The sequence below is a fragment of the Rhineura floridana genome, chromosome 8 (genome assembly GCF_030035675.1).
Source record: "Rhineura floridana isolate rRhiFlo1 chromosome 8, rRhiFlo1.hap2, whole genome shotgun sequence".
NCBI classification, from domain to species: domain Eukaryota; kingdom Metazoa; phylum Chordata; class Lepidosauria; order Squamata; family Rhineuridae; genus Rhineura; species Rhineura floridana.
The window spans coordinates 82,532,088-82,553,464 of NC_084487.1; the positions used below are offsets into that span (position 1 = coordinate 82,532,088).

At 42.2% G+C, this 21,377-nt stretch overlaps 1 long non-coding RNA gene across 2 annotated transcripts in view; it reads left to right on the forward strand.

The window, feature by feature from the left end:
- The first annotated feature begins 12,557 nt into the window (after window positions 1–12,557).
- LOC133389996 (uncharacterized) overlaps window positions 12,558–21,377 on the forward strand; it is a 125,436-nt gene continuing 116,616 nt past the window's right edge. For both annotated transcript variants that reach the window (XR_009764260.1, XR_009764261.1), the window contains exon 1: window positions 12,558–12,701. This is a non-coding gene — a long non-coding RNA (uncharacterized LOC133389996). The remainder of the gene's footprint in view (window positions 12,702–21,377) is intronic.

Genomic DNA, 21,377 nt, shown 5'->3' on the forward strand with positions numbered 1-21,377 from the left:
TCGAGTGATTTGACCCTCTGGACTTTGTTTTTCAGCTTTCTTTTTACCAATCCCCTCATTTTTGTGAAGTTTCCTCTTTTGAAGTCAAATGTGACCGTGTTGGATTTTCTTGGCAATTGGCCAGTTACATGTATGTTTAATTTAATAGCACTGTGGTCACTGCTCCCAATCGGTTCAACAACACTTACATCTCGCACCAGGTCCCGGTCCCCACTGAGGATTAAGTCCAGGGTTGCCGTCCCTCTGGTCAGTTCCATGACCAACTGGTCTAGGGAATAGTAATTTAGAATATCTAGAAACTTTGCTTCTTTGTCATGACTGGAACACATATGCAGCCAGTCTATGTCCGGGTAGTTGAAGTCACCCATTACTACCACATTTCCTAGTTTGGATGCTTCCTCAATTTCATATCTCATCTCAAGGTCTCCCTGAGCATTTTGATCAGGGGGACGATAGATCGTTCCCAGTATTAAGTCCCTCCTGGGGCATGGTATCACCACCCACAACGATTCTGTGGAGGAGTCTGCCTCTTTTGGGGTTTCGAGCTTGCTGGATTCAATGCCTTCTTTCACGTATAGAGCGACTCCGCCACCAATACGTCCTTCCCTGTCCTTCTGATATAGTTTATATCCAGGGATAACCGTATCCCACTGGTTTTCTCCATTCCACCAGGTCTCCGTTATGCTCACTATATCAATGCTCTCCTCTAAGACCAAGCACTCCAGTTCTCCCATCTTGGTTCGCAGGCTCCTAGCATTAGCGTACAGGCACTTGTAAGCAGTGTCTCTCTTCAAGTGTCTTTGGCACTTGTGGTTAGGCCTGTGGTAATTTTGCTCTTCTGAATTTATATCCTGTGCCCCTGCTCGCACAATGCCTACTTCTAGGCCTACCCCTTTTAAAATTTCATAATTTCTTTGGTTTTTATCCCAGGGGGGAGGTTTATTCCGAACCGGACCTTTCTCAGCTCCTGTCGGGTTTCTCCCCTCAGTCAGTTTAAAAGCTGCTCTGCCACCTTTTTAATTTTAAGTGCCAGCAGTCTGGTTCCATTCTGGTTCAAGTGGAACCCGTCCCTTTTGTACAGGCCCGGCTTGTCCCAAAAAGTTCCCCAGTGCCTAACAAATCCAAACCCTTCCACCCGACACCATCGTCTCATCCACGCATTGAGACTGCGAAGCTGGGCCTGTCTGGCTGGTCCTGCGCGTGGAACCGGTAGCATTTCAGAGAAAGCCACCTTGGAGGTCCTGGCTTTCAGCATCCTACCTAGCAACCTAAATTTTGCTTCCAGGACCTCACGGCTGCATTTCCCCATGTCGTTGGTGCCAACGTGCACCACGACCACTGACTCCTTCCCAGCACTGTCTACCAAACTATCTAAACGACGGGTGATATCCGCAACCTTCGCACCAGGCAGGCAAAACACCTTGCGGTCTACACGCCCATCACACACCCCACTGTCTATGTTCCTAATGATCGAATCACCCACTACAAGGATCCCTCCAGCCCCTGGAGATATATCCTCGGCATGAGAGGATAGCTGCTCATCCCCCAAGGAATGGTCCCTTCTAAGGGATCGTTTCCCTCTTCCTCAGCTGGATGCTCTCCTTCCCCGAGACCATCGTTGTCCATGATAGCAGGAGAGCTATCATCGTTGGAGTGGGACACAGCTATAACGTCCCTGAAGGCCTCCTCCACACACCTCTCTGCCTCTCTCAGCTTTTCCAGATCCGCCACCTTGGCCTCAAGGAAATGAAGTCGTTCCCGGAGAGCCAGGAGCTCATTGCACCGAGAGCACACCCACGACTTCTGTCCAACAGGCAGATAGTCGTACATGCTGCAGGCGGTGCAAAACACTGGAAAGCCCCCACACGCCTGCTGGCTTCTTACCTGCATAGTTTTGTTTAAGGTTTATTACGTCAATGGGTTGGAGACTGCGGTTTAGTTGAGGTCAGGGAACAGACGGGCAGTGGGGGGCCCTGGCCTCCTCGCCCTGCTGCCGAACTCGCTCTGCTGCTTAACTCGCCTTGATGCTTTGTTATCTGGGGCTCCCTCTAGCTCGTGGAGCAGGCTCCCTCGCTAGGGTGCTCTGACTTTATATGTGTGGCTGGTTCCTCCCAGCTACTGCTGCCAGCCAATGATGTGTTACTTGAGGCTGATGGCTCAACTATCAGCTGGGGCTTAACTCTTTAGGATTATCTCAGGCTTCCTTCCTTTGAAGGCAGGAAGACAGGCTTCCTTCCTGAGTGAGGGGCGGGGCTGTTTAAGCTTTTGGCTGCTTTCAATCTAATCAAGGGGCTGCGCCTTCCAGGCAAGTCTTTTGTGTTTGTTGTTTTCCGACCTAAAACAGCCTGACCTTTCTTTAACCTAGGGAAACAGAGCTTGTGGTTGTGTTTCAGGAAGGCTGAAGCTGCCCTTTTTAGCAAGGACTGAGCTGACTCTCTCCCTGTATGTGTCGGTGGAGTTTCCTTTTCCCCCTTCTCTCCGACTGGAATTTAGCCTTGTTTACAGTGTCCCCTGAAGCTTTCCTGCTAGGGTGGTGTTGAAAACTAGCTTTCTATGGGCTTCCTTCTCCTAGGATCTGTCTCCTAAGATATAGGTTCTTTCAGGATTTGGCTCCTAGCTCAGGGTGACCTTAGGCTGCCGTTATTACTTATTGCTCTGAGCTGTTTTACTTCAATTAAATAATGGAATAAATGGGAGCTACTTACCCTCTTTTCACTCTGCTGCTTAACTCGCCTTGACGCTTTGTCAGCTGGGGCCTTGACGCTTCGTCAGCTGGGGCTCCCTCTAGCTTGTGGAGGAAGCCCAGAGGCTGAAGTGTACAGATGTGAAAGGAGAGTCCAGAGTTGTACAATGTACACAATAGGAACATGGAATGTGAGAAGCATGAAAGTTAGAAATTGTTAAGTGAGAAACTTGGCACGAGTGAATTAAAATGAACAGGAATGGGACACTTTTAGTCAGGCAACTACAAAATATTTTATGCAGGAAATGATAAATTAAGAAGAAATGTGGTTGCTCTAATAGTGAGAAGTGATGTAGCAAAAGCAATTAGGAGCTATAACGCAATATCAATGAGACTTAATGGGAAACCTATCACCATAACCATCATACAAGTCTATGCTCCAACGGCAAACACAGAAGAAGAGGAAATGGAGAGATTTTACACAGAAGTACAGGAAGAAATTGATCACACACCAAAATGTTCTGATAATCATGGGGGCTGGAATGCAAAAGGAGGGACCAGAGAAGAACTAGAAATTGTGGGAAAATGGGGCTTAGGAGATAGAAATGAAGCAGGAGAGAGACTTATTTAATTCTGTGAAGCAAATACTTTGTTTCTTGCAAACACATTTTTCGAGCAGCTGAAAAGATGACTGTACACATGGACATCACCAAATGTTCAATATAGGAATCAATTTGATTATATAATTGAAAGCAGAAGATGAAGTTCCATACTTTCTGTGAAAACAAGACAAGGAGCAGATTGCAGTACAGATCATGAACTGGTAATATTGAAAATCAGAGTAAAGCTAAAGAAGAACAACAAAGCAATCATAACGTCAAAATATGATTTAAATAACATCCCAGAAGAATTTAGAGATCAAATAAGGAACAGATTTGAGGCTTTAAACCTAACTGATAGAGAACCAGAAGAACTATGGAGTGAATCAGAGACATTATGAGGGAAGAATGAAAAAAGACAATACCTCTTGTTAAAAAGAGAGAAAGACCTCAATGGATGACTGATGAAACTCTTACAATGGTTAAAGATAGAAGGAAAGCAAAAGCAAAGGGAAATAGAAAAAAGTTAGAGCCCTAAATGCAATAAGACAGCGACTGGTACGCAGGGACAAAGAGAATGACTACAATAATTATTGTACCAAAACAGAAGAGGATAATAAAAAAGGGTAGAACAAGAGCCCTGTTCCAAAAGATTATATGTGAATACATGGATTGGCTGAGTGCTACTTGTTCTGGATTAATTTCTATGTAGGAAAAAGGAATATCTGATCTACAATGGTTATAATTTATGTACATCTTGGATCAATAGTTTACCATAATTGTGATGCAGCTTTTCCTTGCCAACAAAGGATGGCTGCTAGGTCATTCTGACACAACAGTATTTAATGAAAAGATAAACTGTTTCCACTACCACCACGTTTTTTTCCTTTTTAAAAAAAAATATTCTTGGCTGTTATTCATATTAGTACAATTATAAATCTAGCTGAGATGTGCAATTTATGAGAGTGGCCTATTGCATTTTCACTCCCCTTATGTTCTGAGGAGGTCAATTTGTGTCTCATTTTTCCTTTGGTTCATTAACATCATATCCTCATTCACATAATTACAGACTTGGCTACAAAGGATTCATTTTTTTCTTTTACATTCATCTCTTATGAATCTTAATGTTCAGTCAGCCATTCATGTACACTTCTTAACAGAGCAATTCATGTTAAATCAATTTATATTACTCATGTTAATTTTTTTTTTAAAGTAGGGAAGTGGATGTAGAAATCCAGCTAAATTACAAAAACTGTGGTTGAATTCATAGGTCTTTATAGCACTTTTCTTAATCTTTCAAGAAAATGGAAGATATTTAATCAGTTTTTACTCCTAATTTGGGAATGTAGGAAATTAAAAATTAATTAAGCTGGATGTTTTATCTTTATATTGCTATCCTACTATGCTTCGCTGAGCAGCCGTATCTAGAGACCCTTGCTGCTTGAATGTTGTAATCTCAAAAAACTTTAGAACTGCTGTGTAAAAGGCAGCATAGCTGGTCCCTTGTCTTCGTATTTCTTTTGCCTATTTGAAATGTTTCCTCTGAGTGTTTCCCTGCTCCCTCCTGCAAGGTTAGCACTGTGGTGAATGAGAGCTGATTGCATATGGAGGAGCTCGAACTCAATGGTATTGTTGCTTAAAGAGTTCTGTGAGCTTTTAGGTGTGTTAATAGTGTCAACATTTTAATTAGGTGTTTCTAGGAAGTAATACTTTTGACAATAAGAAATATATATGTTTGTGTGGCTCTTAGAAGCACATTTATTATTAACCATCTGAAGAAAGGCCTAACATTAATTCCACAGGGAGGTCTTGTGTCAATGTCAGGTATGTTAAATCAGCAGACTTGGCACTCACAGACTTGGCACTGATCCGGGTGGGAATCTCAGGCCCAGGGTCAAAGGCATCCCTTCAGGCCTCTCCATCTGTCCCTTGGAACTCCAGACCACATACCTCACTGGCCCCACTTTGCAGCTTGAGTATTGTTGCCTGGTTCTAATGTGTCCTTGAATTCTGATAATGCATCACTTGTCTGGATGGAGGTTAGAGAGGGTGATGCAAGTGTTGTTCCATGCAGGCTGGCAGAAGTGAGCAGAGGGACTTTTCCACTCAATCCAACCACCTCTCCACTCCACAGGCCAGTGTGTGTCCAATACACACTTACTTGGGAATATGTCCCATTGAACCCAATTGAGCTTACTTCTCAGTAGGTATGTACTGGATTGCACTGCCAGTTACTTTTGTTTTAGTTGGCCAAGACGTTAACATTCAAACTCTAAACAGTATTTCTCAACAATATTTTCAGGTATTTCTGATTCAGGGGAAGTAGTTGGGCACTCTTCCTTGTATAATATTTGTATTCCACTTAGCATTTGTCATTATATAGGTCCTGACAGTGGAGGGTATTGTTTATCTACAACTTTGATGCATCTTGAATTTCCATTTTCAAAGCCAAATTTGTACTGTGTGGAGACTTTCACTCACAAATTGGCACTGGCTTATGTGAGCAAGCAGGAAATACCAATAGCCTACTTGTAAGGCAAATTTCTATTTCTCTTAGAGAAAACATTATGCAAATTAAGTAAATTTCCATGAGTCACTTTTCTTTTGCAAGTTTTACTCTTTTGCATCATGACTCTTTGTTGATCCTTAGAAGAGACAAGGAATCATGTGGGGCATTGGATCCCAGTCTTCAACTGCTGTACAATGTTTTCAGCTGCCTTCTGCTTTCTGAGACATTGTCCACACATTCAAACATGCATTGGCTATAAACATGCTTTTTAAAAGCAATGAAAGCTGAGATGCTTGAGAAGTTCAGTTGTACATCAAATATTATGTTCTGGAATTTTTCTGCAGTCCCACAGTGCAGTGTGTACCCATAGCACTGACCATTTGTTCCTTTATTTGGGTTTAACTCTACAGCTTGGAAATCAGGAGCTACTGTCTGAGTGCAGCCTAAAGAGATTAGGATGGTTCTTTAAGATATGTCTGTAGTAGCATTCTTCTATTGAAATTATTTATATAATTGGGCCATAGCTAAGCGGTAGAGCATAAGCCTTGTATACAGAAGGTCCCAGGTTCAATCCCTGGCATTTCCAGGTAGAGCTGGGGAAAGACTCTTTGCCTGAAACTCTGCCAGTGTGGACAATACTAAGCTAGAACTGGTCTGGATTCAGTATAAGGCAGCTTCCTATGATTTCTTTGTCCTTGTTCCTGACCTAACCCTTGTGTGATTCCAGTTCTTAGGAGCATTCTTCTCTATGCACATAGTTTGGGTTCTTGCACCCACCTATAAATGTTCTAGGATGGGCATTGGAAAAAGAAACAAGTCTTTGTATTGTTGTGTACGTGGGTTAGTTGCATCAGAAACAATGTCCTACACCTCCCTTTCCCACCCTGAAAAAGAAGTAAGGGGCAAAATGCCACCAAGACTTTCTCCTGCAGATTTTGCTTGTTCCATTCATTTCAAGAAGGTTTGCACAGAGGAAGATTGTGGCTAAAATGTCTGTTGGCAGGACCTGTTGAATAAACGGGCTTGTGGGGTGATAGTGGAAAAGAAAAGATTTATTGATTTGCAGACTTACAAACAGCTTCACAACCAAAAGTTATAGAAGTAGTGTATAATAAAATAAGATAAAATACAAAAGGTTATAAACTCAATAAACTAAAGACAATAAAACAATTTCTACAATAAATGGGTTGTAGCCTACCTATGTTAGTCCTACTCAGAGTATATCCTTGAAATGAATAGAAATCGCTAACTTAAGTCCCTTAATGTCAGGGGGTCTATCTAGCATAGTTGGATACAACCTACTGATCAAATTCCAAACAAGTATAGGTCCCTGCATTTTTTCTGACTCTGATATTTTATTCATGTGTCACTGTGCACAGTTATAATTAGTGAGCTCGTTATCCCACAAGCATAACCAAGTATTTTTATACGTGAATTTTTTCCTTTAGAAATCTTGATCTGTTGTATTGCCTGTATTTTTAACTCTATTTGAAAATGAAAATCCCATAATTGTATATGTTTGTAAATGAGGAGAGACAGGCAATGGCAAAGGTGAGAGACTATCAGGCATTTACCCAAACAAAAACTAGGAATGTTCCAGTGAAGTTAGTGCTGCTAAATGAGAGACTATATTTTACACTGGGAAGCACAGACATGTAAAGCAAATTGAGGTAATTTAGGCGTGGTTTGGGCTGCAAAAGCTGTTTACAGAATTTTCAGGCACTGAGCATTTGAGGCGAGAGGAGTTAAGAAGTGATAAGAGTTGAAGTAGATAGACGACTAAGGTACAGTACAAATTGATAGGTTTAGCTGTTTCCTTGTTCATGTAATACCAGAATGAGAAGCAGGACAAATAGGTGAAAAGTATACAATGGGAACAATCTCTCTTAATATAACATTTGTGCTGTGGGACTCTGTAATGTGGACAGCAGTAATAGATCCATCTACATTTATAGAAACCAATGGCCAGGATCCAAAGAACAACACCCTAGGGCCATGTGTCTAAGGGAGTTTTGCTTTTATTTCTCAAAGAGAAATCCCCTGTGCCATGAGGAAATGTGTGAAATGAAAGGGACTTTAAAAAAAAAAGTTTCATATATGGCTTGAGGAGAGGCATGAGTGATGTTCAAATGGGGAAAAAGTTATGTTAAAAATTCGATTGGCAAGGCCTAGAATCCAACATAGTTGTTTGGATTCTGGCAGCCAGCAGCTGATGGCTTACATGTGTGTGAAACAACAATAACAGGTTACTATCATGGATAGACTCTTCTGAGCTTGGAACTAAAGCATCTTTCAAAGGAAGTGATACGTTCATTAACCAGTACCTAACACTTCCACTGATTGTGTGAACTGACCTTTAAAGATTATTTACAGACAGCATAACCCTGCCTACTGGTATTCATCGACTTTTCTGTCTGAATGTGTGAACTGGCTTGAAGCATTGCATTTGAAATTGACATGGGCTAGATAACTGTTGTTTCAAGATTTGTTGTTGTTATTGTTTATTTCTATCCCACCTTTTGGCCAAAAGGCCCTCAAGGCAGCTTACAAAAAATAAACACAAAAATAGAAATACATATCAATAAAAATAATACGATTTACAAAAATTAAATAACAAGGTAATAACATTATTAAAAAGCAACAATAACAACTTTCAATGAAAATACAATAACAAATCACACTTTCCTAATAAATTCCTAACAACTAGACAATGTCTGCTAGTTCTTACATCAGTGTGTTGACATCAAAACATGAAACTACGGAGGTGTCCTGCTGGTACTGCCTCTGCCAGTCCTAAGACAGGAAAAGGAGCTGGAGCAGTCCAGCTTTTTGCCAACATAGACGGTGTCCACAGTGAGCAGGACTTCAACTTGATCATGGGGATGAAGCGGTTGACATTCCGGCTCTCGTAGGTCGTTGCAAAGGTGGAAACAACGGGCTCGGAAAGCAAGGAGAAGAAAGAAGTTAAAGCCTGTTGTGGTGGGTGGGTCTGCCCGCTGAAGAGTTCAAAATGACAGGCTCTGAGAGGAAAGGAGAGGAAAGGGGTGGAGGCCTGCTCAGCTTAGATAGATCTGCCCACAGGGGAGGCCCTGGTCCCCGCGCTGGAGCTCATATCATTGGAGAGTTGGTGCGGGTCTGCCATCACAGCCTGTTTAGACGACGAGAGGCCCAGCAGAGAGGGTGGTGGCAAAAAAAAGACATGGTGGTGAAGATGGGCAGGTGGTGCTTGGTGGCTCTGGAGCTTTCAAAGGTAAAGGTGGCACAGCTGCCCCTCTACCAAACTGAACAACCAAAAGCCCAGCAGGGAGGGCTGCACCAAGGAAGGATACTGTTCAGCCAGCCAGTTCAGTGCTTTCATAAAGTTTTAACAAGTAACTATTATTATCTCCCTTTGCAGAAACAGCTATCCTTCCATTTTATAAAGAGAATTTCCCATGTAAGGTATCCTCCTGTTCTATCAGCATGTGTGACACATGGAAGATCTTTAAACCAAGCCAAGTATCTCATTAGCAGTTAATTAGGATGAGTCAGAGTAATAAAAGATTTTTGATAAGTCCCTTTATTTTTACATGTCTGGAAAGTGAGTAGTTCATTTTTCCAAAGTGGGCACACATATCCTTTTACAAAGGGTTGCAAGTGAATATTAATCCATCATTGACTATAGCATCAAGTGGTGTCTTGCATGTATGAATCAACTATTCTAAATAATCCCCTCTAAATTGTCGTGCCAGTATTAGCAGAACGATTACTGATTAGTTCCTCTGGAGGAATGCTTATTGAAACTTAGAAATGAAGTAGGCAGTAGTTCATTTATTGATTTGTTCATTTGTATCTAGTCATCAGACCATCACAAAATGAAAGTTTAACGGTATGAAATAACACATCAATGGCAGTTAACTCAGACCCAAATAGACTGCGACACAAACAAACTTAAAATGCTGAATTACCCTGGCAGATCACAATGTGCCCCTTTAGAAAGGACAGATTCTCATCTTTTCACAAATATTAAACTAAAACTGGATAAAATAAAATGAATATATGCAAATCTGAATAAAATTATGTAAAGCCTAAATGACTAAAAGCATAAAATGAACTTAAAGTTCTGAAGCACAGAATTTTCTCCTCACATCATTTACCATTTTTTCCATCACATCCACTCTGAAAAGTGGCAGGTCTCCAGGGACTTGGCCAGATATTTCACACCAGATGTTTCCTAATCCTTCTAACTGGAGATGCTGGGGATTGAACCTGGACCCTTCTGTATGCAAACCTTCTGCTCTGTCACTTAGAGGCAATCCTTTCACTGTCATATGATGGGGAATGAAAACTGAGAATATTGGTAGCATAGAACTACTTCTCCCTAGTTATTGTCAGTGATATCTTTTTGTCTAAGATAGGAATTAGCAACATATAGCTGATCTGGTCAGCTGGCTAAAATGTTCAGAAAAAGCTTTTCCCTTCCTCTTTTATTCACTTGAAAAGACAATACTGGGAAAAACAGAAGGGAGTAGAAAAAGAGGAAGGCCAAACAAGAGATGGATTGATTCCATCAAGGAAGCCACAGACCTGAACTTCCAAGATCTGAATAGGGTGGTTCACAACAGATGCTGTTGGAGATCACTGATTCATAGAGTCGCCATGAGTCATAATTGACTTGAAGGCACATAACAAAACCTCCTCTTTTGTTTCTGACTTTATTGCATTTTCACAAACAACATCTACTGGACAGCACTGATACTACATCTTACACTTGCTCATGGTTTCATAACAGCAGCACTGCAGGAAACAAAGTGGGACAAAGTTGGTCTCTTAGCTTTCACATTCTGTCCCACATGTTGCAATTCTGTTGCAATTGGCCTGAATGGTGAACACTGATAGAGACTGAATAGGGGAAGAATTATTTTGTTACATATCTTCTCTATTACCCTGAGCTTTATGAACTGTAGCAGGATGTGGGCGATGAGAAACTGAAATGGAATAAACCCCAGACCTGGTTACCGAGCCTCAGCTGGCATAAGTAAATGCACAGTGGTAGGAGGTGAATTCCAACTTTGTTGAAATTGCAAGAGACCATGACAGTTTGCCTCCAATACATATTGAAGATGCAGGAATCCTTATGCAGCAGCTTTCTGAATGTGGTGGAATTACAAACAAGCTGCAACATCTGATATAGTATAGGTTTCCCCCCCCCCCAATCTTAATCATGGAACAAGCTTGAGACAGTTACGAACGAGCAAGTCAAATAATTTACCATCACAGCAAAATTATCAAATGTATTTTTAAAAACGTGTATTTAATTCTTTAGTTTAGTGATTCAACTTTGCAAAAAGCAGAGAAACCTATTTAAAAATACATAAAGTTCAGAAAACAAATCTTGGGAATGTTTCCCATAATCCTAAGGAAACAAAACATGCCATTTGTTTGCTTTTTACTCAGTATTCCTCCTTGTTATTTTCCCCATGAGTATTGTAGCCTTTCTGTAAATATTATACACCAACTAATGTGGCTTCGGTTGATTATTACCATGGGGTTGTATTCAAGTAATACCCAGTCAATCACTGAGCTCTGCAGGTGAGGGCCTCCTGCACAGGGCCGGTTCTAAAGGGCGGCCAGGTGGGGCACTGGCCTGAGGGCCCCTGGAGCTACAGGGTAACAGATGTTCCCCCTCTGCGATCCGCAGTGATCTGCGGCCCCCACGCCCCCTACTTACCTGTCTCCTGCCTTTTAGTATTGTCCTTAATGAAGATGGCGGCCGCGGTTTCTCTAAAGTACTGAAGCCCCTGCCGCCATCTTAGTTGATGGCAGAGATGTGCGCACATAGCATGCATGCGTGCCATCAACAAAGATGGCGGTGGAGGCTTCATGCCCTTAGGGAAACCGCAGCCGCATTCTTAGTTAATGGCAATAGTAAAAGACAGGAGACAGGTAGGTGGGGGGGTGGGGCCCCCCACGCACGAGCGAACGCAAACATGCACACATGCCAGGGCCTAAGGCAAGCTGATGCCCAAGACCCCAGCATGCCTGGAGCCGGCCCTGCTCCTGCAGATACCATCTTATCAGGAGGTCTGTTCTGCACAACATAGGAAATGGACCTTTAGTGTGGCGGCACCTGCTCTGTGGAATTCCCTTCCCTTAAATATTAGACAGGTGCCATTTCTGTTATCTTTTCAGCCCCTATTGAAGACCTTCCTCTTTCAACAAGTCTTTTAAGTTGAGACCTTATCCCAGTCTGCGTCTGTGTTGTAATTGCTTTTTAATATGTTTTTAAACCTTTAAAAAAAACACCCCAATATGTTTTTAACCTTTTAAAAAAAGTTGTCTTCAAAGCTTTTAAAAAAAATGTTCTTAAAGTTGTTTTGTTTTAATGTATTTTAAAGTCTGCTTTTATGATGTTTTAAAGTGTTTTTAGTGCTTTTGTTTGCCACCCTGGGCTCCTGCTGGGAGGAAGGGCGGGATGTAAATTAAATAATAATTAAATAAATCCTACTCAGAGTAGACTCATTGAAATCAATAGACCTATGTTTGTCATGGCCATTAATTTTAATGGGTCTGCTCTGAGTAGAACTAGTATGAGATACAGCCCATGGTTAGGGTTGCCAGGTCCATGGCCTGAGACTGATCCTGTATCTTTAGGAGAAGAGAAGGTCAGCCAAGTGCAGGTGTTCTTGCAACTCTGTAATGGGAAAAACCACAAGGTGGAATTTTCCCTTCCCCCTGCACAACTTTTAAAGATACAGAAGACCTCTTGGAGGCCGGGCCTGGACAGCAATTGCAAGCTGCTGGGAAAGGAGTGCAGGCAATAGGAGGGAATGCAGCGAGTCCAACTCTGAGGGCCCTGCATGGTACATGATCTGCCTGATGATGATCCGAGCTTTCTGCTAACATTTGCTCATGCTTTGTGGCTTTGAAGGTAAGATTTATGTTACATAGTTACATTGTTTGTGAAAGCAGACATAAATCTGTGAATGTTGGACAGGTAGCTTAGGATAGCTTCTAACTGGATAATTTATTCTTGTTCTGTCTGATAAAAGAGCCTGTGAATACTTTCAACCTTACCATGCATTACGCAAAGTTTCTGCATCAATGAATAATGTATTTAGCTGGGAAGAAGTACTGCAGAATGCATGTTGGCTCACCACATACTAACATGGGGAATGACTTTTAAAATTACATCACAGCGTGGGGCTCACAAGGATATATATCATTAGCCAGGAATATTGCAAGGGAGAATATTTTGAAGAGGTGAAAATATTTCCTTATTAATGCTTGAATTAATTAAAGCAAATACATATGTTGCGCTTTCTACGTTTTGTGTATCAAAACCAGACATTACTGGGACAGTGTCTGCACAAACAGTGCATAATCTCCTAGCCTGTTCTATCTACATATAGAGGTACAAACATTTTTTAAAAAATGTAAATGGCTCTGCCAGAGTGACTCTACTTGGGGGATAACCAAAGGCAAAGTCATAGCCCCCACTAGGGATGTGCTTGAATTTTGCAAAATTCAAATTTGACACTGGATTTCCTATTTACTCACACTTTATTGTCCTCACAGATTGGGTTTTTTTCTAGCAGTCTTTCACGACTGAAACAGATTTTTTTTAAAAAATGCCTCAAAAAAAGTATCAATATAAATATATATGGGAATCTGGTGTGCAATTTCCCTCCCTTCCCACAACTGGTTTACCCCCTCCCCATGTCTTGTGCTCGTGGCAAGGAGAGATCCTTAGCTACTACACCATTGACCATTCAGCCTGCATATATTCTCTTCCTTCAGCACTTCCTCACCTACTCTGGTCCTGGTTGCTCTCACTTCAGCAGGCCGATTGGCCAACTTCAATCGCTCCATTCTCTCGCAAGTGCCAGGCTTGAAAAGCAATGTTATAATAATAAAGAGTATATCTTTAAGCATTTAAAGAGTATTTTTCTTACCTAATTAGAATGCAGATCCCAAACAGCTGGGATTAGGCAGCAGGGTTTCCAGAGCAGAGACCTGACACGAGCAGGTTTTAACTCAAACATCTCATTTTAAAAGTTAAGCAGTGTGGACCATTAGACCATATTTCAGCTTGAATGTAGTGGTTCTTCAAAGCTGCAATCCTATGGATCCTTAATTAGGAGTAAGCCTTATTCCTGAAACCAGTGTGACTTAATGCTGCGTAAACATGCATAGGATTGGATTGTAGATGTGATAAATTGTGGCTTATATATTCACACCAAATGATGATACTAATTTGATTGTAATTTTGTGGATCTTACATAGTATGGATTTATATGTAACAATTTCAGAGAAGCCAGTTGCACTAGACAAAGGCTTCACAAATCCCTTTTGTTTTTAAGCTTCTGTGTTTTTTTTTTTTAAAAGACAGAAATACGATAGTTGCTACCAACTTCTTTTTGTTAAAAAAAACCTCCCAAACACACAAGCTTTCAGAATGGGAATTAGTAAGCATTTATTACCTGGGCTATTAAGTACTCAAAAGAAATCAGGATCTTTTGATTCAAAGAAGTTTTCTCTCTTCTTTTCCTTTTCTTTTCTCAAACACGGTAAGAAGAGCAACACAAATCAAGATAATTGGTTTACTGAGCAATTCACAGACAGAATGTTCAGTTAAACACAGTATCTGGAAAATGCCCTTTTCCTGAGAGGTGAAAACCTGTTTGTAAAAAAACTTAACAGAAAATGACCCAGATTGCACATTTCAATTTAATGAGAATATTTTAAAAGGGTTTGGGGATAGGCTGTGCTGGCTAACACATCGAAAAGATTACCAAAATGAAACTGAGATGACAGCTGCTTGACATCCTAGGCACATATCAACTCTAAAATGGCACCGACACTTTTCCTCCAAGGAACTCAGCACACACAGTCCCTCCCATTTTTTCCTCTAGCCCTGTGTGAAATAGGTTAGGGTAGCCACTTATGCATCACCAAAAAGAAAGGACACAGATTTGTAATGTATATGCATGGATACACATTTAGCAATCATTAGTTTAAATAAAAATACAATAAACTGATGGAGAAATTTTTATTTTTCTCCTGTGGGATCTTTGTTTGGGGGTCCTTTAAGTAATTAAAAAGACACAGGCTTAAAGCAAAAAGGTAGGCCTTTATTACTTACAAGCATATGCAGGGTCAGTCCTCTAGAAATCTGAAGAGGACTGCACTGAGGCGCTGTGTGCAAGCTCTTTTTATTCAGTACAATTACAACATGTGACAGTAATTAACCAATCCCCCAAGTTCTTCCCCATGTAACATAAGTTTCTTCCCTCTTGAAATAATTCCAACCAACAAGATAGCTTTATTAAAAGGAATTCATGGATATTCATAGTTTTACAGATACCTCCCATCTCATTGGGTTTATGTCTTCTTAGATTGATGTCAATCTGTCCCCTTGACTGATATTACCCCTATTCTACTGTCATAAGTCGTTACTGATGATCTTGTACTGTTCTGAAACCAATATGTACCATACATTTAATTCTATCATGGCTCCCGACCAGTCAAGCTGGTCAAGAACATCTCTAGGATGTTACAACATGTTCTTTGAGTGATACCATGATTTCAAAGCCAAATCTGGCTCTCCCTAGAGTGACTGGAAGTTTCTATGTGAAATTCCGCTTGTAACTACTTTGCTATAGAGAAAGATTAATTTTAAATCACCATACTATAGCTGAAAGCCCCACAATATAAAGGATGATTAGGGAACACAGTAAAAGAAAAGGGGTAACTCTGATCCAGCCACTCTCCATCGAACACAGAGGGTTGGGGAAGGTGGCCCACACACTTATTACATTTATGGAATAAAATTATACATATCATGCTATTTTAAAACAATCAGTTCCACTTTGATTCTATTATGAACACTTTTCACATATGAAACCAGGACTCTCTAATAATCTGCTTTCCCAAGATCAAATAGTAAAAAGTATATTAATCAAGAGATTGTACGCATTTGTTCAAACAATACCAAATTAATTATCTGCGTTCATGCATTAGCCATTCTTGGCACCAAAAGATGCTCAGCAATTTATAGCAAGGTGGGCTTGACCTTTTTCTGTTTTCCCTACACACAGCCTGCTTTAATGCCTGTTGTGAATGAGGGAAAGAAATTCATTTTTCCTTCATCATTTTCCAAGGGGCCAAATTGCTTGGGGGCCAGGGTGCTTAAGGGGTCCTCCATCAAAACAACACCATGGGGGGGGGGAATGGTGAGTAAATGACTTGTCTGCCTGCTCAGTCTAGTTGCTAACTGTTGATGACAACTTCACTGACTGCCCTCCCTTCCTATGGTTCTTTATCTTTAAATTGAACCAGACAGTCCTTCAAACAGAGGACTCCTGTAAATAGAGGCCTGCCTATCGACAGCCCTTCAAATGGAGAGCTATCCTCTCTAAAGTAGGGCATGTTCCCCCACCCCCAATGACTGCCCAAAGTTTCCAAGCTAAGCAGGGATTTCAACCTGGGTCTTCCCAGCCCAAGTCCAGCACTCTAACCACCACCCCACACTCATTCCTTGAGGCTTCAAGCAGGAAGAATGTGATTGGCTAGAATTTTCAGCACCCTAAGCAGATGCTTTTCAAAATGAACACATGGAGAAGGCAGAGCATCTGCCTCTGTTTGCTTCATTTTATATTAGGGGCATGTGCCAAAGTTTAAATGGAGTGTACTCCAAGAAACGCAAATGCACACACCTATTCCTGTTTGAAGATGTAGATGGGGTACCTGTGAGTCTCCAGATGCTGTTGGACTACAGCTCCCATCATCCCCGACTGTTGGCCATGGTGGCTGGACTCATGGGAGTTGGAGTCCATGGGTAAGAATGGACAAATATGTCAATTTTGGTTTCTCTCCATTTCTCATTTTTCTCATTTTTCCAAAAATCAGTTTGGATTTTTTAAAAAAGTCTCACAAAAATGCATTGTCATTTTAATGTGAGTTACTCCTAATATACATGTTTTTGCAAGCAATATTCCCTAATTAACGTCTCTTTGTATGTTATTTTCACTTAACTGCACATTCTTATGAACCGTTTTCCTTAATATATTATTATTATTATTAATAATAATAATAATAATATCCCACCCTTCTTCCACCATGGCAAACAAAAACACTATAAAACATAATGAAAACAGACATTAAAATACATTAAAACAAAACATCTTTAAAAACATCTTTTTTTAAAAAAACAGTGTTAAAAACAGCAATTCCAATGTAGATGTAGACTGGGATAAAATTTCTACTTAAAAGGCTTGTTGAAAGAGGAAGGTCTTCAGGAGATGACAACAAGATAACAGAGATGGCACCTAATATTTAAGGGGAGGGAATTCCAAAGGGTAGATGCTATAACACTAAAGGCCCACTTCCTAGTTGTGTGGAACGGACCTCCTGATAAGGTGGTATCTGCACGAGGCCCTCACTGGCAGAGTGTAGTGATCAACTGGGTATATAAGGGGTAAGTCGATCTTTCAGGTATCCTGGTCACATGTTCTATAGGGCTTTGTACACCAAACTCAGAACCCTGAACTTAGCCCGGTAGCTAATGGGTAGCCAGTGAAATTTTTTCAGCATGTTGGCAATACCCTGCCCCATTGAGCAGTCACACCACCGCAGTTTGCACCAGCTGCAGCTTCCAGACCAACTCAAGGGCAGCCCCACATAGAGCGCATTACAGTAAACCAGCCTGGAGGTTACCAGTGCATGGACAACAGTGGTCAGACAACCCTGGTCCACAAACGGCTGCAGCTGTCTTACCAGTTGAAGCTGGTAAAAGGCATTCCTAGCCACTGAGGTCACCTGGTCCTCTAGCAACAAAGATGGATCCAAGAACACCCCCAGACTATGAACCTGCTCTTTCAGATGGAGTACGACCCCATCCAAAGCAGGCAATTAACAAATTATCTGAACTCAGGAACCACCAATCTACATTGCTCCATCTTGCTAGGATTCAGACTCAGTTTATTGGCCCTCATGCAGCCCACCACCAAGTCCAGGCACTGAGAGATCAAGCAAGAATAACAGGGTTGCACTCCCCCTGTCCTTCTCCCAATAAAAGTCATCTATCAGGGTGACCAAGGCCATTTCGGTCCCATAAACAGGCCTGAACCCAGACTGGAATGGGTCAAGATAATCTGTTTCATCCAAGAGTACTTGCAATTGCTGTGCGACAACCCTCTCGATCACCTTCCCTAAAAAGGGGGGTATTGTGACCAGGTGGTAGTTGTCACAAACCAATGGGTCCAAGGTAGGCTTTTTCAGGAAGGGTCGGATCACTACCTCTTTCATGGCGTCTGGAACTACTCCCTCCCACAATGATGCATTGACCACACCCTGGATCCACTTGGTCAAACCCCCTTGGCAAGTTTTAATAAATCAAGAAGAGTAGGGGTCGAGAGGACACATTGCTGGCCACATCATCGCAAGCACCTTGGCCACATCATCATGCCGCATCAACTGAAATCGATCCCAAGAAGTTGCAGCAGATGTTACACTGGACACCTCACTACGGACTACACATATTGTGTGTGTGTTTTTGCTTGGAAAACTGCATTGCAAAATGGAGAAAGGTGTGAGTTGTAGAGCAACCTAGTCAGATGTTCCTCACCCCAACGTATTGGGGAGAGAGAGTTGTAAACATGAGAATGGTTACTGAAAGGTAGAAGCTGAATGAAGCAACTGGACTTAACCTTCCATCCCTAACAAAGGAGAGGGAATTCCCAATTACACTCCATATTTCAACAAGTGAATTGAGGAATGCATGGAAGTGTCATGCTCCAGGAAGTATAATCCTCTTAGCAAAACACTCACATAAGAACATAAGAAGAGCCTGCTGGATCAGGCCAGTGGCCCATCTAGTCCAGCATCCTGTTCTCACAGTGGCCAACCAGGTGCCTGGGGGAAGCCCGCAAGCAGGACCCGAGTGCAAGAACACTCTCCCCTCCTGAGGCTTCCAGCAACTGGTTTTCAGAAGCATGCTGCCTCTGACTAGGATGGCAGAGCACAGCCATCACGGCTAGTAGCCATTGATAGCCCTGTCCTCCATGAATAATGGATTGCAACTGACTGCAGCACAAGGCAGATTTTCTCCATTATCCAAAGGATAGTGATGTTGACATTGATCTACATGTGCAAACCATTCTGTTTACCATAGCAAGTCTGCTTGAAAAAAGCATTTTAATTTTTTGTAGCTTTTACAGAATGCAAAGTAATATGTATATACTGAAAGACCCTTACCAGATATATGCACACACCTCATAAATTTCTTGAACAGCATGACATATATAATAACTTGTCATAAACAAAATCCAGATATATCTATGTAATTCTCTACTTTATTCAGTGAGCCTGTAGATGAAACAACTCAACTGTATATAACACAAATGATGAATTACTATTTTACAATAAAAACATGTTCTTTTATTTTTTGACTAAATAGATGCAGCTCAGTCCTATGCATATTTACTTAGAAGTTCATCTCACTATGCTCTAATTTCAAATAAGTGTGCTTAGGATGGTCTGCATTGAATTATGACTGCTATTGCTTGATTTATTTATTTCCATTTGGAGCATTTTTGTCTTGTTTGAAAGGATGTTCTGTCCCATTAGCCCGTAATTTCAGCAGTTTTGATGTGACTTACACAAGCAATTGCATCCCATACTTAAAATTCAAAATGGTGTTAAATAGCATTCCTGTCTTCTTTACTACCAGCCACGACTATAGGGGCACATCCACACCACAGACTCCAACTGGTTTATCAATCTACCCCTCTTCCCAAGGAACCCTGGAAATTGTAGAGGGGGATAAGAGTCTCCTAATAATTCCCAGCACCCATAACAAACTAGTTCCCAGGATTCTTTGGGGGGCGTCGTAACTGTTGAAGTAGTATAACATTGATGAGGAGCTCCATTCCTGCTTGCTTCTTTCACCAACCCTGCCTACTGTTGCCAGCACTCTCCCTCCTTCCCTCTCCCCAGGTCACCAGTGATCCCGCTCCCTCCCTGACACATCACCAGAGCCCCCCTCCCCCCCATGGGTCACCAGCAGCCTCTCCCTCCCCCACACCAGTTGTCCCCTCTCTCCCTCTCTCCTTCCCCACATGGGTCATACCCCATGGGTTGCTCTCTCCCCCCCACAGTCAGTCAGTTGGTCACCCTCTCTCCCCCACCCCCCACCCCCCACCCCCACAGGCCTGCCTGTCTCCCTCCCTCCATGTGTGAGTTTCTGCAAGACCTGCTCCCTGCATTTCTGGCTGATTTCCACCTGGCCTGGAAGGGCGGGGCCCTGTCTCTCTCCAGCTACAAAAGCAGCAACTGCTGAAGGGGCCAGAGACCATCTACCTGTGTGAGTTTCTGCAAGACCTGCTCCCTGCATTTCTGGCTAATTTCCACCTGGCCTGGAAGGGTGGGGCCCTGTCTCTCTCCAGCTACAAAAGCAGCAACTGCTGAAGGGGCCAGAGACCATCTACCTGTGTGAGTTTCTGCAAGACCTGCTCCCTGCATTTCTGGCTGATTTCCACCTGGCCTGGAAGGGTGGGGCCCTGTCTCTCTCCAGCTACAAAAGCAGCAACTGCTGAAGGGGCCAGAGACCATCTACCTGTGTGAGTTTCTGCAAGACCTGCTCCCTGCATTTCTGGCTGATTTCCATCTGGCCTGGAAGGGCGGGGCCCTGTCTCTCTCCAGCTACAAAAGCAGCAACTGCTGAAGGGGCCAAAGACCATCTACCTGTGTGAGTTTCTGCAAGACCTGCTCCCTGCATTTCTGGCTGATTTCCACCTGGCCTGGAAGGGCGGGGCCCTGTCTCTCTCCAGCTACAAAAGCAGCAACTGCTGAAGGGGCCAGAGACCGTGTGTGTGTATGTGTGCGTGAACCTGCTGCTCGGGATGTCTATAGACTACTGGGGTTTTGTTTTGTATTATATGTTATATTTTACTCTATGTTATATTTTAGTCTATGTACGCCGCCTAGAGTGGCCGTTAATTTGGCTAGATAGGCGGCCTAGAAATAAAATTTTATTTTATTATTTTTTATTATTATGCCACCCATCCACCGAGGGCCAGCCCCAGCCTGGTCCAGCCAATTCAGCCACCTCTGCCCTTCTTACTTGCTCATCCACTCGCTCACCCGTGCCCCACTGCTGCCGTGCCACTGCAACCAGGCATCTTGCTCACTACCACCAGGTGCCTCACACTCTGCTGCTGCCGCTGCCACTGGGAGCCTTTCGAGTCTCACACACTGCTGCCACTGCTGGGTGCCTCATGCATTGCCGCCTGTGCAGAAGCGTTCACAGATAGTGTGTTGCTTAGAAAAATATAATATAGTGATATAAGATATAAATGTATAGTATAGATGAGGTCTATGCTGGCCTGCTCTGTAGCTAAGGTACAACAAGGTCTTAAGATACTAAGCAGAAAGAGCCCTATTCCTATCCAGTTCAGGCTCAACTGAGTGGGTGGATGGATGGAGAGGAGCTCCTTTAAAACTTGACAAGAATTGTGCAGTTTATACTTTATACCCTGGATCCCTTAGGTATGAAAACAAACGTTTCCTTCCTTTTATCATTCAGCTTGATTTTTTTTTTTAAAAA